We start from the raw sequence: 11,928 nt of genomic DNA on the forward strand, positions 1-11,928 counted from the left end.
AGGCAAGAAATAAACCTTTCTGGGCCTGTTTCCTCTTCTGTACAACGGGGATTATACCTGCCGCATGGATTTGTTCTGGGGTTTTAAATGTGAAGCACCCGTATGTGGTTCGTGTTAGCCCCCTTCTTACGGCTTGTAAGAAATTGCCTCCAGCCAGAAACGTGAAAGCTAAATTTGTACTTTCCCAGAAATCCGTCAGTTCCCATCACTCACGCTCATAAACTGAAAAAGACTGTCACTAATTAACAAGTTTTCCTCCATCAGTAATCCTGTTTGCTACTCTCCTGCCTCCTTCCTACTGTGTCATATGTTGAGAAATTTTGTGCTTAACCCTTCAAACTTTTGCTGAGCACCTACTGTCTGCTAGGAACTGTTAGGCACCATGCGAGGCAATGGAGATAAGATGGATAAGACATGACGTTGCCCTTGAGGAGCTCCAGGGCCAAAAATGACCACAGAGACCTAGTACAGTAGAAAGCACTATTTATAAATGTATGGAAGCGTTTCATTAATTCAGTCAACAAACATTTTCTGAGCAGCTACATCTGCTAAAATGTTGAGGACAGGGGCAAGTTAGAATCTAGTGGTGGAGAAGATTTCCATCCAATGCCATAACAGAGATACTGCATATGGGGTTATGGTAGCACCGAATAAAGGGCAGCCCTTCATTCTGCTGTGGTACGTGGGGACCAGGGAGAGTGGCTTGAGGTAGGTTGAATACAGGGATGGATAGTCCAGAAAGCCACCCAGGAAGTAAAATCTGAATTAGTAGGCACTCTTTAATATCTCTATGTGTTGTGAGTGTTTCCAGAAGAAATGCAATAAATATTCAAGAAAAGAATGTCAAGTTTCTACAGGTTTATTTCTATCATTTCTTCAGCCCTTGTAGCAAACCCTTTGGAGCAAAGGATTTAACAACTGGGTGGATCATATAGCCTTTCTACACAATACCTCCTTTTTCCCATTTTGTTTTTTTCTTTTTCTTTTCAGACTCCTAAAGAACCAGGGTTTATCTCTTCAAAGCCACCTGGGGTCTTTGCCCTCCCTTCTCCTTTTGCTTGTACAGGGTTAGAAGCCTTGTTAACAGGAAGTGAATTCCTCTTATCAAATACAGTCTTCTGTTGATTGTCTCCTTGTAAAAAGGTCAGTGCTGGGTCTCCCTTGTAATTGAATATTCCCCAGAGCATCACAACCATTCCAGGGTTTCCATATGTAGTATGTTCGGATCATATCAGTTTCCCCTTTGGTGGTTTCAGGGCCTTTGTATTTGTATCCGAATGCCTTTTAGCTTTCCCCCCAGCCCCCGATATTTTAAATGCACTTCTTGCAGACCATATTGATGATACTTAAAAGCAGGTTGGAAAAAAATCCAGTATTTAATGACCACATCTTCATTGCTAGGGCCCATTAAATAAGTTCTTCAATGTGCGTGCTGTGCACTGAAATGATAGATGTATGATATCAGATTGCTACCAACCAAGAAATTTCATTTTGACTTTGGATTACTTTTGGGGAAAAAATAAATTTGTGACCTTTGCTGGCCTTCCCTTAGCAACGTGGTTAAATCCAAGGTGTTCATAGACTATTGAATCCTGGCTCCATCACTCAGGATTCCTTGGGCAAGTTATTTCATTGTTCTAAGTATCAGTTTCCTCATCTGTGACACAGTGGGTACCAGAGTGAAGATAAGTGTATACTAATTGTTTAGGCTAGTGCCTCGCATGTTCAAGCAGTAGTAGTTATTAATTGGCCTTGCCAGACTTTCTGGATTTGGTTCCTGCTTACCTCCTCATCAGTTAGTCCCTTCTCCTTGGGCTCCAGTTACTCTTTGTTGCAATTTTCCTTTTGCTTGTGCGCTCCCAGTTGATGGGGGGCTACAACCATGTCATAGCTGCTCCCCAGTGCTTTGCAAACACCTGGCACATAGCAGGTGATAAAAGAAATTTTTACATATTGAGATATAGGGAAATCATTCTGGCTTCTACATGAGTTAACTAGAATTTTACGCTAACTAAAATAGCCTGGTTGTAGCCTATCAAACCTACTTTGTACATGTTTTATTTTTTTTTATTAAATAATTTATTTATTTTTGGCTGCGTTGGGTCTTCGTTGCTGCGTGCGGGCATTCTTTAGTTGCGGCAAGCGGGGGCTACTCTTCGTTGTGGTGTGTGGGCTTCTCATTGCGGTGGCTTATCTTGTTGCGGAGCACAGGCTCTAGGTGCAAGGGCTTCAGTAGTTGTGGCACGTGTGCTCAGTAGTTGTGGCTCGTGGGCCCTAGAGCACAGGCTCAGTAGCTGTGGCGCACAGGCTTAGTTGCTCCACGGCATGTGGAATCTTCCTGGACCAGGGCTTGAACCCGTGTCCCCTGCATTGGCAGGCGGATTCTTAACCACTGCACCGCCAGGGAAGCCCTGTACATCTGCTTTAATTATTAAAGAAAAGGGCACATTGACCAGATGTAAAGAATGTCTTTTAAAAATAAAGATTAAATGCCCCTCTTCCTGGGATGCCAATGCTGGTCCTCCTTTGATGATAAGACTCCCTTCCCAGGTGCCAAGGCCATCACTGTATGTGTTGTTGTCTACAAGAGACCCACTGGTAGGGGTTTCAGGATCTACAAAACAGCTCGCAGGATATGGCTGAGAATATTATCTATAGCCCTTGAGGAGGAACTAAATGTCCTCAATAAAGCATGTCTTCTGGGGAGCAGTTCAGTGTTCAGCCTCTCAGTACCAGCCACGATGCACAAGATAGGTCATCAACAACTTCAAGAAGCGTTTATTCAGCATGTATTGGTATGTGGTGCTAGGTTCCGTTCAGATCAAAGAGAACAATCTAGACATGGCCCTTTCCTAGCCGTACCTTTCAACACACACAGAGTGATAATGATCCACATCAGTGCTATGGGCCTCTTTGGTTTACAAAGACCTTTCAGCAACTCAGTGAATTAGGTAGGGAAGGTATGAAAATTATTTTCATTTGAGAGGTGAAGGAACCTCAGAGAGGTTAAGTGTCTTGCCCAAGGTCACACAGCTCATAAGGGTCAAAGATCCATTTCAGAGCAGGAATCAATCGCACACTCAAAGGGGTAAATGAAGAAAGTTCAATGAAAGGATTCTTTAACAAGCTAGGGGCAGGGCTAAGGGAACTGACAGTGGACTGGGAAGCAACCCTGAGTGTTATGGGTTGAACTGTGTCCCTCAAAGATGCTTTGTTGAAGCCCTAGCCACCAGTACCTCAGAATGTGACCTTATTTGGAAATAGGGTCATTGCAGATGTAATTAGCAAAGATGAGATTATCCTGGAGAAGGGTGGGCTTAATCCAAAGTGACTGTTGTCCTTATATGAAGAAGAGAGACACAGAGAGGCAAGGGGACAATGCCCTGTGACCAGGAAGGCAGAGACTGAAGTGCTGCATACACTGAGCCGAGGAGGGCAGAGGAGCTCGGAGGAGCGCCAGGATCGACAACCAGCCACCAGAAGCCAGGAGGAGGGAAGAATGGATTCTCCTCCACAGGCTTCAGAGGGAGCTCCGCCCTGCCATCACTTTAATTTTGAACTTCTAGCCTCCAGAACTGTGGGAGAATGCATTTCTATTGTTTTTAAAAATAAATTAATAAAGTGAGTCACATGAATTCTGTGGTTTCCTGGTGCATCTAAAAGTTATGTTTACACTATGCTGTAGTCTATTAAGTGTGCAATACCATTATGTCTAAAAAAAGCAATGCACATACCTGAACTTTAAAATGCAAGACAAAAAATTACAACAGTAACATGAAAGATCACAATAACAAATATAATAGTAACGAAAAAGTTTGAACTATGGCGAGAATTACCAAAATGTGACACAGAGACACAAGGTGAGCAAATGCTCTTGGGAGAATGGCACCCATAGCCTTGCCTGATGCAGGGTTGCCACAAACCTTCAATTTGTAAAAAATGCAAGTGTTTGCAAATTACAATAAAACAAGGTTTGAGTGTGATTGAACTACCTGTTTGGCAGTTTAATTGTAATTGCTGAGTGAATACCTAGTTTCCCAGAGTGTAAAGGTCTCTGCCAAGACTCACAGCTAGTGAAGTGGAGCTGGGATTTGAACCCACAGCGGTTTAGGCTCCCAGCCTAAGCACTGAGCTGCCGTGCTAATGACTCAGAGCTTCTCAGAACAGAAACTGTGGAAAAGTCAGAGTGTCCGGAGGGCTCATTCTTGCCGAATGCTGGCTCCCTGGTGCCAGACTCCCTTATCCTGTTAGAAACCCAGAAGGGAACATGTGGTGACCTGGTTGCCCCTTTCCTACCCAACCCATGGCAGGCATTGCTAACAGAAAACAGCATTTCTTCCCCTTCCTAAGAGAGGGATAAGGGCTCAAAATCCTCAAGAACACCAGAAAACCAAGAAATCCTCAAGAACACCAGAAAGCCCCCAATTAACTGGAGTTGATAGGTCAGATACAGTCTATCAGCTGTTATTAGCTTGAGGGCTTGGGACATGCCAGACAACAGTACAGAATGCTAGCTGGGGACTGCTTTTATATCAGTTAAGAATCTTCCCTAAAAGACTCACTTCACTCATCTAGATGAACTGAAAATCACTAAAGTAAATATGCAAACATACATATATTAAACAGAATCCATAAGGAGACCCCCCTGCCAACCTTAAGGAACATCAAGGTGCTTCAGTTTTGTATTGGTGGGCAAATCCTGATCACAGAGGGTCAGCTGGGCTCTGTGACCTCCCCTTGGGCATCACCTCCACCAGCACGGCCACAACTCCTGAGGAACCTGCAGGCCCTCAGGTTAAGAAAACTGAACAAGGAGGGGAAAACACCAGCCTGGCATTGGAGAGGGGGGTGGGGGAGGGATAAATTAGGAGATTGGGATTAACATATACACACTACTAGATATAAAATAGATAACCAACAAGGACCTACTGTATAGCACAGGGAACTATACTCAATATTTTCTAATAACCTGTATATAACCTATATATACAGGTTATTAACATATATATACATATAAAACTGAATCACTGTGCTGTAACCTGAAACTAACACGATATTGTAAATCAACTTAAAAAAAAAAAAAAAGACTGGCAACGGAGAGCAGAACTGGCTGCAAGGGAAGGGCGGCCACACCATGAAACCCAGCATCAGGCTGGATGAAACTGGAAGATGGATATTAGGGACCTACATGCAGTACCTGCCACCACGACAATGCTTTGGAACCACCATCTCTCCTTCTAGACCCACTATTCTCAAACATCCTTATACAGTAGAGTACCACTTTTGGGGGATATCATGAAATATGGATAAATTAAGCAAAAAATAACCAAGTGCTATAAAAGTTTATGCCAGGTTTCACGGAATCTAAACTAGAATCAAGTGGTGACAAGGGCCAAGAAGCTTAAGAAATTTTATGCAGGGACACCTTAAAATTGAGAAAATTCTATTACCTTAAACTTTTTCTAAAACTGAGAGATTGCCGTTTCAATTTTAGCTGTAAAATACCTCTCTGTTCAGGATAAAATTGGTTGGAGCAGGGCTATCCTATTACATTACTATTAGTATCCCGATGTAAACTTGATGCCAGATCCCAAGAGCAACGCTGTTCAAACTACCCAGTAGGACTGAGTCTTTACCTACCTTTGATCTACAATGGAGAAATCTAATATATGGACCACCACAGGCCGCCAACAGAAGTTGGCCTGAGGTCACCAGGAAGGCACAGCAGCAAAGGTCGTATTTCAGCAGCTCACAATACTGGCTCTGTGGCCAAACAATGGCCTGACCTTCCCAGCGATGTCTGACCTTTCAACTCTGACAAACACATGTATTTACTCAGCAACTACAATTTAAGCTACTAAAAGGGCAGTTTAATCACTTATATCAAAGGGAATAAATTAAAGCTTCTCTGGATCCCAGAAGAAAAAAAGCTACATTAGCCTTTCACCTCTAAAACAAAGAAACTTCTCTTTCACCAGGGCATACAGTGGTTTCTCTGAAATCCTCATTGTCTGTAACCAAGACAGACAGAAGGAAGGTTCAGCCCCAAATTGCAAGTTAAAAAATCTAAAATCTAAAAGGACAGTCATAGAGTATCTAAGTAGTTGTCATTTTTTAAGCTGAGGGAAATTGCTATTCTGATTTATTTTTAACATCATTCGAGACTGAAATCTGAAAACTTGGAGATGACATTTTCCAGTTTTATAATCTAGTGGTAACCCCCAGGGATCATACCTGACAGCACTAAATTTAACAGCTATTTAGAGGAGCTAGATACAGAGATAGAAATTTGAGAAATATTCAATTTCAGCGCATTTTGGGGCAAAATAAACACATATCCCCTCACACACTGAGGGTGGCAATGTAAACTGGGAAAAGCACCCTGGAAAACAGTTTGGCTGTATCTATTACAGCTGAAATCCACCTGATGATTCAGCAATTCCACTCCAAGGCAGGCACGCAGCAGAAATGAGAAAGTGTATGCACCAGTATACGTGTAGATGTTGATTTCATTAGACATCCAGCTGCCCTCCCCCGCCCCCGCCCCACAGGAAAAGCTGAACATCTCATTGACAGTAGAATGGAGAAATACTGGACAGCAATAAAGACAGCATAAGCTCCTGTTACAAAGCAACATGGATGAATCTCATGGAATCTTTTTTTTAAAAAAATAAATTTATTTATTTATTGGCCGTGTAGGGTCTTCCTTGCTGTGCGCGGGCTTTCTCTAGTTGCGGTGAGCGGGGGCCACTCTTCGTTGTGGTGCACGGGCTTCTCATTGTGGTGGCTTGCCTTGTGCACAGCACGGGCTCTAGGTGTGCGGGCATCAGCAGTTGTGGCGCGCGGGTTCAGTAGCTGTGGCTCGCAGGCTCTTGAGCACAGGCTCAGTAGTTGTGGCGCATGGCCTTAGTTGCTCTGCGGCAGGTGGGGTCTTCCCGGGCCAGGGCTCGAACCCAGGTCCCCTGCATTGGCAGGCGGATTCTTAACCACTGTGCCACCAGGGAAGTCCTCTCATGGAATCTTAAGTGAAAGAAGCCAGACACCAAAGGGTACATGCCCTATGATTCCATTTACATAAAATTCAAAACCAGGCTAAATCAATCCATGCTGACAGAAGTAAGGATATGCTTACCCTTCGGCTAAAGAGTCTATTTCTTTGATTTGGGTAGTAACGGCATTTAAGTGTGTGCACTCTGTGAAATGCTTTGAGCTGTCCATGCAAGTTTTTATGTTTCTGTATGTATAGACTTCAATAGAAAGCTTTTATCAAAAATATAAGTTTGTGTGACAGTCTTATGGCTGTATCTGTATCTTGAAAAATGATGATATATAACTGAAAACTAGAGTATTACTTCAGAATTAGAGTGGATTTCTACATTAAAACATGCTGCCTTACTGCTCGGTTTGGCCACTGTGGTTTTTTGCTTTAACAGTCCAGTCACTTGGAAAGCCATGTGCTGGAAAAAAGCAAGGTATCTAGAGGATGTGGCCTCTCCCTGGGGCCAGTGCCTCAGACAATCCATGGTAGACAGTGCAGTCTGGGCAGACTTCACACACTGGAAGATGAAATATTATCAGATACTTACTATGTGCCGGACACCTCATGTACAATATTTTAATTTCACTCTGTCTACCCTAGGAAGGCAGTATAATAGACAAAACCCCTGAGGTTCAGGGAGGCTACATAACCTGCCCTTGGCTAATAAGATGAAGTCAGATTCAATGTCAAGTCTCATTCTGGCACATGGAGCCCTGTTTAGCGTTTACCGCCTCCCACTGCCTCCCTTGTGGGTGGGAATGAGAGTCAGGGTGAAAGTAGGTGATGTTGCCGAAATTCGGCCTCTGTTCACCAGTGACAAATAGAAACGCAGCCACAGTTTTGGGTGAAGTAGAAAAGAATAGCTTTATTGCTTTGCCAGGCAAAGGGGGCCACAGCAGGCTAACACCCTCAAAACTGTGTGTTACCCACTGGAGGGTGTAGTGAGGGGTCTAACAGTGTTCAAGGAGCAGGACGTGATCAGCTCATGACGTTCTTCTGATCGGTTGGTGGTGAAGTAATCAGGAATCAGCATCATCAACCTTCAGGTTCCAACAGGTTTGGGGTCTACGTGGCTTGTGGGCAGCATACAGTTCATTTCTTCTACCTGGTGAGGGTTTTAGTCTACAAAACAGCTCAAAGGACATGGCTCAGAATATTATCTACAGTCCTTGAGGAAGAACTTGACTTTGTTTAAAGGTCCTTGACTTTGTTTAATGGCTAAAGTATGATTATTTTGTCCTGCCTGACTGTGTTCCTTTCTTTCTGCATTTTCTCACTTCTCTGATTAAATTTATTCTTTGACTAAAGTTTTTCTAAGACAAAAGGCAGGCGGAGGACGTGGGTGGGGACCTCTTCCGGGAAGGCCTCACAGGGTCCTCCTTACAGTGAGGTGGCAGGAGTAAGAGAAAGATGACCCGAGCCCGCAAGGAGTTAGTAAATACCTGTCATTCAATCCAGAGGGCCAGTAATAACCTAACGGCCTCCATCCCCACCCTAGGCGGAATGACTCCCTCTCCCGCTGGGTGTACCTTACAGCTGGTTCATCCGCAGGACTTCTTACTGTGCTTGCCTTGAGGTTGTCTGTTTCCCTCTCCCTGAAGACAGGACAGAGCCTGGCCCAGGGTGGGCACTCTGGAATTACCTCATTAGTCCCTGTGACTTAGAATAATTTTAACAACAAGAGGGCTTAGAGCAGAACTGCAGGCTCTTAGGGTACTGGAGGATTCAGGTCCAAACATATGTTTTTGAGGAAAGGCAAAAATCAGTGCACACGACTTCCCAACAGAATCTCCTTAATTGTGAAATCCCACTGCATGCTTATGATCAGTGATTCCTCTTCCGAACCTGAGAGGGGTGAGGTTCTCACGTGTACCAACTCTTCTGCCAAAATCCAGCTTACTTGAGAGAGAGTGAGGATTAACTACACAACCCACCTCCTGCCCATGAGTCATTTAGGAATCAACATAAAGTTAACACTGCTGTACCTAGGAAATGAGAAATACAATACACTCTCCTTGGCTAAGGAGAAAAGAAACTTAGAAGGCCTATTCTAGCCATCTTGAAAGCTTAATTAGAAGAAGGGATAAAGGCTGAATGGACGCTGAGTTCCAGTAACCACAAAGAACTGGTAAGTACGTATAAAATGCCTTTTCTCCTATCTGAGCATAATTGATCTCTAATTTCCTTCCACAAGGAAGGAGTTATAATCTTAAGAGTGATATGGTGTCATGGTTCTATATCCAGGTAAAAGTCAACAATATACGATTATCTACTTTATGCTGGAGTCCAGTTTCATCACCGAGACAGGGCAGGGGGCACCACACACACACACACACAAAACAAAAAAACACCTAGGAGGATCAGTTTTCAGTGGTGGAATAAAGAACTATACATGTTTTCACCAATGGGGGTGAAATGAATAAAACTATTTCTTAAAACTTTCCTTATTCAACTGCAAAAGTGCTATCTAAACGAAAACAATCTATACCAAAGATTGCTTCTTTTTCTTTTTCTCCCCAAGTCCTAGAAATCTATTTCGGAAAAGAGAGGAAATTCAGGCTGCTTTGATACTGGGTTGGCCAACAAGTCTGTTCAGGTTTTTTTGGTAAGATGTTATGGCTAGACCCGAACGAACTTTTTGGCCAATCCAATACCTTCAAAGTAAATTGTTTTAATAGGACCTGGTCAGCTCAAGGTTTAACTCTGAAAGAAAAATGACATGTTTAGAAGGATAATACAATAACTTTTTAAGGATATTCATAAAAATTTGCAGACCTGTTACAATGTGATTAACCTTGACTTCTATTAGTTTATTCTTTTTTTTTTTTTTTTTTTGTGGTACGCGGGCCTCTCACTGTTGTGGCCTCTCCCGTTGCGGAGTACAGGCTCCGGACGTGCAGGCTCAGCGGCCATGGCTCACGGGCCCAGCTGCTCCGCAGCATGTGGGATCTTCCCGGACCGGGGCATGAACCTGTGTCCCCTGCATCGGCAGACGGACTCTCAACCACTGCGCCACCAGGGAAGCCCTAGTTTTTTCTTATAACCACCCTGTGAGGTGGGTTTAAACAGAGAACTAGGAACAGGGTCTTTGAAAGCCTCTTTTTTCTTACTTCACACCGAGGTAACAAACCACTCGTACCTGCCTGGAGCAAGATTAACCTGGGGAAACTTGAGTGGTTTTGCAATTTTTAAACTCTCTCCACCTAAATGCCCCCTGCCTTCAGCAGCTTGAATATTTAGACTTCTGCATCAGCCCAAGTCTGGCTGTCACAGCCAATCAGAAGAAAGGGCAGCCCTGGGTTCACTCCTGCTTGGCCTCCCTTTCACTGTTCTGAGCCTCAGTTTCCTCATCAGACTGCAAAATGCCTTGTGTGTCTGACATAAAGGAGGACCCCAGCTGGCAACACATCTTAATCTTTTGGCGGGCAGAATACAGCCCATCTTCTCCCAAATCCTATTTGTAAACAGCATCACAGAAAATGGCCAGTGCATACAGTTGACAAATACCAGGAACGCCAGAAAGGATGTTATCAAAAAAAAAATTTTTTTTTAAGTGTGTCAAAATGCATGCCTGGCAGGTTTGGGGAAACCCAAGTGCCAGACCCATCAGACCAGCATAGGGACAGGCGGAACATGGTAGAATTCAATCTTATACTCAACTTAGACAAAATGAAGCTGTAAAGCCCCAAACAAATGTCATTAGATTGGTTCCAAAGTCCCCAGAGTTCCAATATCATCTGTGTTTGAGCTCAAGTCAGGCAGGCAATTGCCAAAACCAAAGGGTGGTCTCTGTGCTAAGACCTTGGGAAGGATCTGTAGATTGTGCTTTGCAGCCAGAGCCATGGGACAACTACAGGCATGGGGAGATGTTCCTGCCGCCAACTGCAGTTTCCAACGAAGAGACCTGTCCATGACACTGACCATCAGAATCGCCATTTGCTGGCCTTGCTTCGTCCTCATAGAGCTCAAGGGAGCTGAGGGGCTACCTCCTCCGGCCCAATGTTCTGCTAGCATTCTGAAACAGCCTTAAATGCATGACAGTAAAACTGACAGAAAAATAAAAATCAACACAAATCCTGAAATACTGTGGTGCTTGTAGTACCCACAGGGAGTAGTGCTGTAGCCCCACCCCCATCCCCGGAGGACGACGGTGCTTTCTTCTGCTCCCTCGAGTGCTGGGACGGGGCGTCCTGGACTGGACTTAGGGCTCTGCTTTGTCCCTCTATGTGTTCTGGGTCAAGCTTCACTTTCCCACTTTTCTCCCCCCTTTGCTTCCAAAACGTCTAAAGCCTCTCGTCGCTCAGAAACTGTTCCTGCTGACAGTAGTGATGGCAACCACTGAATGGGTGTCTCTGGGCTTAGGTATGGTGTTGTGAGCTTTACACAAATTAGTCCCTTCACTCACAACCCAAGAGGGACCTTTACTGTTCCACTGTCCAGATGAAAAGAGTGAGGTTCAGAGCAGTTAACTATGAAGGGACCAAGCCAGGGCCTGACTCCAGGCCTGATTCTAAAGCCCGGGTCCTCACTGCTCCTGACACAGTGCCACTGAATCCCGCCATGAATCCCAGCAGCACATCCCCAAATCAGAACAGAACACAGTGCAAGTGCAGGAGGAAAGCTGGCTCATCTGGAACTCAGAGGCTCACAGCATATCTCTGTCTGCCCTGTTGCCCCCACCCCGCCACTCCTATTAATGCCCCCCTCCAATCCTTTTAACACTTGTTCCATGCCCCATTCTTGCTTTCACCTGTAGTAAGAGGTATTAATGATGATAGTTAACACTGGTTAAAGGGGTGGTTCTTACCACACACACCAGCTGTGAAGGGACTTGTGGGCAAAACCTACTCAAATATCAAAGAGTGGCCTGGCTCTCCTCCTGCACAATA

This window comes from Mesoplodon densirostris, chromosome 1, assembly GCF_025265405.1.
Source record: "Mesoplodon densirostris isolate mMesDen1 chromosome 1, mMesDen1 primary haplotype, whole genome shotgun sequence".
Classification (NCBI taxonomy): domain Eukaryota; kingdom Metazoa; phylum Chordata; class Mammalia; order Artiodactyla; family Ziphiidae; genus Mesoplodon; species Mesoplodon densirostris.